The sequence below is a fragment of the Lycium barbarum genome, chromosome 4 (assembly GCF_019175385.1).
Source record: "Lycium barbarum isolate Lr01 chromosome 4, ASM1917538v2, whole genome shotgun sequence".
In the NCBI taxonomy this organism is placed as follows: domain Eukaryota; kingdom Viridiplantae; phylum Streptophyta; class Magnoliopsida; order Solanales; family Solanaceae; genus Lycium; species Lycium barbarum.
In genome coordinates, this window is record NC_083340.1 from 5,401,166 (window position 1) to 5,408,526 (window position 7,361).

The window sequence follows — 7,361 nt, forward strand, 5'->3', positions numbered from 1 at the left end:
TAAATACGGACCGTATTTCAAAATACGGACCGTATTTCAAAATACGGACTGTATTTCAAAACGTATTTGGAATTTGGGAAAACTTCCTTGATGAAAGTTGTAGAGCTTTGAAATACTTTTCCAACGATATATTATATGGATCAAACGGACATCTGTGCAAAGAGTTATGGCCATTTTACTGAAGAGATGTAATGCAGTCCACACAGAATACGGATCGTATTTCAAAATACGACCCGTCTTTCAAAATACGGCCAGTATTTTACTAGGCGTAAAATTTAATTTTTCAGAACAATATATATTCGTCCATATTAGTTCAAATCATTATTTTTCATTCCTTCAAGCCCTAGAACGACCTCCTACCCTCTCCCATCATCAAGAACACCAAGGTAAGTCTACTCTAATTATTCCAAGTCAATTCTAATACATATCCTTGTAATCTAAATAAGAAATCATCATTCCTAACCTAGGGTTTTCAAGAAAACACATCTCAAGGTTCAAGATTCAAGATTTTGAAAATCTTCTTCAAAGTTCAAGTCTTTAATTCAAGTTTTGGAGGATTACCAGGTATGTGGAGTTGCTATCTACGTGTGGGAATATCATTGTTCTTCCCCACGCCTCTTAATCCATAAATTATGAAACTTTACGAAAACTAGGGTGTCTACACCATGCTCATAACAACCCTAGGTCTATGTCCATGAATATATTATGTATGAATTGTTATTATTCTATCATTGTGTTCTTAATAACTCTATATGATTATTGAGAATCTGTCCGTACTCCATGAACACCCATATCTCGTATTCCATGGGTTCTTGCATGCATGTTTTTTAACTAAAAATGATTATTTCATGAATATCCTACATGTCTACAAGTTTTCATGCAACTATATTATATAATTACTTTCATGTCATGATACAAGATACATACATGCTAAATACAAGCTATTTCATAAAACCATGTTTACAAGTTATTTCGTGAAATCATGATTACAAGCCAAGTACAAATTAATTCACGAAAATCATGGGATTCTTAGCCAATTATATCATGTTCATGTTTTTGGGAGTTGCATGAATTACCGAGAAGGCTCAGATAGCCTAAAATTACGTAGCCACCGTAGGATAAGGATCGCTCCGCCCAGTTAGGATGATTCCTTAATTTTACACTGAATGGATCCATCAGGCACATTACTACCATATACCCTGGCAAGGTATAAGGGCTCTGCTGGTCCAGTGAGGTACCAGACTTCACATACCCACGTGGTGGTATCTTATTGTCGGTTTATGAAATGCTCTCCCTACTTACCATGTTTTACTCATGTCATATATGTATTCATGCTCACGTTTATGTATAGGATTTCAGTTTCAGTTCTTACCATGTTATTTCATGTCTCATGTTATTTCATTCATTTGCTTTACATACCAGTACATTCAATGTGTTGACGTCCCCTTTTATTGCCCGGGAGGCCTGCATTTCACAATGCAGGTACTAATTTATAGGACGACGCATCTACTTAGTAGGACAACATTATCAGCTTATTGGTGAGCCCATCTCATTCGGGGTTTAGTCAACTCTTTATTTTATGATTAACTATGCATCTAAGTTATGCTGGGAGCCTTGTCTCAGCGAGTATGTTTTCTATGTTCAGACTTATGTTAGAGGTTTCATAGACTAGACAAGTCAGTTATGTTACGTCATACTTCCGGAGTCGTATAGAAATTCTGGCTCATTCATGTTATTCCGCACTCATGTTTAAACAAGTATTTTGATTAAGTATTATGACTTATTGCATTTTATAAAGGCTCATCATGCATTCACGTTATATTTCACCCATGTTATGCCTCATGATGATTTAGCAAGCCATGTGGTTCGCTCGGTCACATGCAGTAAGGCACCGAGTGCCGTGTTACGCCTAGGCCATGGTTCAAGGCGTGACAATTATGATATTTGTGTAGCGATAAATAATCTCAAGAAATAAAATGAAACTTAAGGTTAAATTATCTTTGAATATAAAGAAAAAGGTATTGTATTATTCTTTGAAATAGGTTAAAAAGGGGGGAAAGGGTCAGATTTGCCCCTGTACCCTTATAAATAAGTTATATTTGCCTTTTGTTACACTTTTTTGATATACTTTTTAAAAACAAATATTCCCAGCATTGGAGTAAATATTACTCCCCCGGTCCCGTATTAGTTGTTACTTTTTTCTTTTGCACGCCTCTTAAAAAAATTATAAATAAAATGTGTATTTTTACTAATTTAACTCTTATTTCTTTCTAATAAATTATACTCCTCATGTCCCATATTAGTTGTTATGGTTAGCTTTTCGAAGTCAAATTGACTAATCCTCGGAGCTAAAATCAACTAGATTAATTTAATATTTTAAAATTATAATTTAGATATTCAAAAACTACACGAAAAGTACTACAAGTTGTAATTCTTCTCATGTTTATATGGTGAAAAACTATATCTCAAAATATCGGTCAAATTTTATGTAGTTTAACTTTTAAAAAATGAAAGTGGACAGATAATATGGGACAGGGGAGTAGTATAATCAATATTGGTCATTTTTAAAAACACTTAATATTAAGGATAAAATGAAATAAAAATAATTAACTTCATTTTTATTTGTAAAATGACAAATATTTTGGGAAAAATATTTTAGTAACCTTGACAACTAATATGGGACGAGAGTGTCACGATCTATTTTGCCTAAGTCGGGCGGGCACTTACCTTCCCCCCTCGGTAAGCGAACCCTTAACCCAACAATGAATAAATACATAAAGGAATAAAATTAAGCAACGGAATAGAACAAATACGTAAGTCTCACGATATAGATATAGCAGTGATAGGATAGTGCGGAACAATAACAACACCCCCAGGGTCTGGTATGAATAACACAAGAGCATCTAAGATGGGAAATAGTACAAATCTGGAATACTAATACATAAGTATCTATGTCTTTGAATAAAATAGGACATAAAGATAGAAAAGTCTTCGAGGCAGCGTGTCACACCCTAGTACCGCTAGGGTGTGATGGGCACCCGGCCCCACATCTGAAGCCGAGCGAACCCACAGACCTTTAGAACACACATAATCCTAATAGACTTTCTAAATCAAATAAAAATAAAATACACAATAAACTCTCAAAATATTCTTGTCCGATGTTTTCCAAATCAAACAGAATCTATGACCATACAGAATTTAACACATAGTACAGAAGGACATATCGGCTGATGAAGCCGCATACACAACTGACATACTATACCCACGACTCTGTCTGCAAAGTCTCTGACATCAATCCGGAAAAGCAGACATACAAACTCTGACTCGGCAGCACTCCAGGAGCAAATGGAGCTTGCCAACTCTTCTAGAACATCTTCTATAGTAACTTCACATCATCTGGGTGTACCTGCGCGGCATGAAACGCAGCCCCCGAAGAAAGGGGGTCAGTACGGAATATGTACCGAGTATGTAAAGCGGGGAATATAACAAATAAACTCATAATCGGAACCGGAAGTGCAGAAACATAACAGACAGAACCATAATCAGAATCGGAAGTACTGGGAATACTTACCTCATTCAAAACATAAAAATACTTACTTTCATATCCCTAATCATGCATGCAGGATCATATGCAGAAACAGATCACAGATAACAGATACCAGATCCCGGCCCTCAAGCGAGGGACGCGGTAACAGATCACGGCCCTCTTAGTACGGGACGCGGTGGACAGATAAATCATATGCCATCCTGGCTGTCATCCTCGTATTATCATATCGTATACATAAACAGAACCCGGCCCGCACATCGAGGGACGCGGTGAACAATGCAGTGGAATGCGCACGATAACATATCCTGGCCCGGGCTCAGTGAAAAGGCATATTGAGGCATCCACGAACAGATTGATGAGAAACCATATGCATATAAATCTCTTTCTAGACTCGATGAAGCAATCCAAACGACAGATCAGTTCGAAGAAATCGGACAATAGTCATAATGTACATATATACCTTTTGGATGGCACGATAAATTGTATCAAGACAAAGCCTCTGGAATCGTTTTACATATCAAAATACATTGTAAGACTCATTAGGATAGTTACAACACTTATCGTTTGATAAACGGAACAATGATCAAAAGTTTCCTTTGAATGTCGTGCAAAAATAAGTCCAAAAGAGTGACACAAAGGTCACGGAGATTATGGGCCCACCTCGGGTCAAATCGAGGTGGCGTACGAAAATTTACGAACATTAGACTTAATGGAGTTACCTATAAAATTTTTAAGACATTCCAGTTCCGTTTGTGAAAGTTACATATATTCAAGCTACTTTTCCAATTAAACATAGAGTATTTAATTCAATTATATTGAATGAATACGAGTCAAATCTATGCTTGGATTTCTAAGAGTAGAGTCGTCCCCGAGGCTCGTATCCAAACCTATCACACCTAAGACATGCCAAGAGAAGGAAAGGTAAAGCTTTACATACCTTATTCGCTCCTTACGCCTCTCCAAACTCAATTCCCGTTTCCTCCAAAATCTACAATTGGTCATAATTACCAAATGTCAATTATAAGCCTTTAGGAATTCAATCTTAACTCATACTTCTCTACAGAAATTTGGGCAGCTTCTCCCCTATACATACAGCATCCCCGAGAATTTAACTCGGCCAAAATGTCAACAACAACAACCACAACAATACCAACAACATCAACAATCACTACAAAACACATTCTAACGTGAATAGTCTTCTTTCCAACATAGTGCGATAACTTCCAATCTAACTTCGCACTTCCAAACCAATATCAATGTTTTCATATTTATTTACTAATCAAGATCATTCCAATACAATTCGGAAGCATTTCATATCATTCTACAAACTATTTACAAAATATACAAAAATTCCACCAAAACCATAATTCATCCGAAACTTCTAATCTTCGACATAAATATTCATAACACATTTTCATCTTCCAATTTCATTAACAATAATCATAATTCACATCTTAACAATTTCATTTTCATAATTACATAAATCTACCATAAAATCACAAAACTTCCCATAACAACCAACCTTTCATGCTAATATAGACTTACATCCCTCCAAATCCACCAACTAACATAATAATTCACATTTAGACTTCACTTCCATAATTACATAAAAACTACATTAAAATCACATAATTTCCTATAATCATTTTCAACAATTTTTCCATACCAACTTGAACCATTTCCATCACATGGCTTCAACAACACAATTAATATAACAAATAAAATTTTAATCATCCCTTTCCATGCATACCATTTTCGGCCATACATATATATATCCATAACACAAAATTTTCATACTCTACATTCCTTTCCACATTCCACAACACCTATATATATTTCTTCCAAGACAAAAGGAGTGAAATCTTACCTTTTTCTTCTTATCTTCTTCACTTGTCCAAAGTGTTAAATCGACGAAACAAGCGGTTTATCTTCCGTAACAACCATACCACGTTGTAGAGGACCCTTGAATTAGTAGGAATACCACAAGAAAATAATTTTTGGGATAAAATTTCAAGAGGTCAAATTCCCATGGTCATGGCCAAATGGCCCCTTGTTTTTGCTCTTCTTTCTTTTGTTTTTCTCCTTCTCTAATTTCTTAAAAGTTCTAGTGTTTCATGATGATTAAATGGTCCTTTTATTAATTTATCACATGGAAAATTCACTTGGGCTTGGGTCCTTTTTATGGACCATGGCCGTAGGGGTGCTTATCGGGCGGTTCGGTTGGATAATTGTACTTAACGGTTCGGCTTATCGGATATCGATTTTTAAATATCTCAATCCGCTAACCAACCAATAAGATATCGGTTGGTTCGGTGTGGATTTAGCGGTTAATGGTCGGTTAGCGGTCGGTTTATCGGTTAATCAATAAAGTATATGAGTTTTTTTTCCTTCTATTGCTCGGACTATTGCATCAATACAAAATTATCAAAACACAAAAGGCTCAATATTGATAGTGTATTGGTTGCAAACTCACATTTGACCCTATTTGCTTCACATCACAAGATTTAAATGGGATGTATTACTCATGGTGGGTATTCTTAGGACACATGATTTTAAATTATTGGAAATACGAATTAAATTTTCACTAAAGTATCGTTATTAAATAAACTGTGCAGATTAATTGTGATATTTTCATACTAAAGCGTGTCAATGTCCATAAGAAAACTTATTTCTTTTAAACAACCACTAGTAATTCTATCTCATTCTCATTTTCACCATAGAAGAGGGAAGAAACATCCAAGGAAAGTAAAAATGTTTTGAATGATTCTAGTTGGTAACATGAGATAATAAGAAACAAGCACCAGGTAGAAGCAATAAGAAAAATGAGAAACTGCTACCATGTTGTGGGAAGAAAAATGAATTTTAGGCTCAAAGATTAGTATTTCTAATCTTTAGTACTTTATATTCATAGGGATTTATTTATAATTTAATTATTCTTAACAGGTTAACGGCTAAGCCGATAAGGAAAATGAGGAAACCGTCCCTCGCACCGTTAAGCCGTTAACTATAAAATTCCAAACCATTCCCCATCCGTTAATCCAATTACCCGATACCAGTAAACCAATAAACCTATTTTGCGGTTGGGTTATCGGTTGCGGTTCAGTTTTGAACAGCCCTACATGGCCAGATGGCCCTATTGGGCCTCTTTTTTTTTTTTTTGTCATGGGCCTAACCCGGTTGGCCCCTAGTTGGGCCTAGCCCACTGACCTTTTGACCTTAAAACGTCCATATCTCCTTGTACCGACGTCACCTGGGAACCCACGACCTATGGTTGGAAAGCTAATTCAGTTATCTACAACTTATATTTCTTGGTATTTTTCCAAATTCCAAACTTATAATACCGTTTTTGCCCCTCAAAATCAGGTCACCCGAAAACGCTTTCTTAAAAATATTCATTTGGAGGGCTTCCACTTTGATTTGGCCCAAGGGTCCTTCGTGAGTTGTGTTTAACTTTAGATATGTGATTCATGTAACTTGTCACATGTTCCAAAAAAATATTGATGTATGGGCCCCACCTCAGCTTACAAATAATCCGACGTTCAAAAATACGGGATACAAACACTATCAATGTGAGTTTAAATTATGTAGCAACAACATGATTGTCAATTCAATTTTTTTTTAGGAAGCACGTGTCACGCTCATGCTCTGAAAATGCGGGATATAACACAGCGGACGGCCATGCTCACCCTGGAAACTCGAGAATAGAGCTGAAGCGACTATCAGCCACGCGTCACAGAAGTGGATCCAACCTAATACTCTTCATTCAGAAAAGAATGCAGCAAGTGCAGGTCAGTACAAACAACAGTACTGGCAG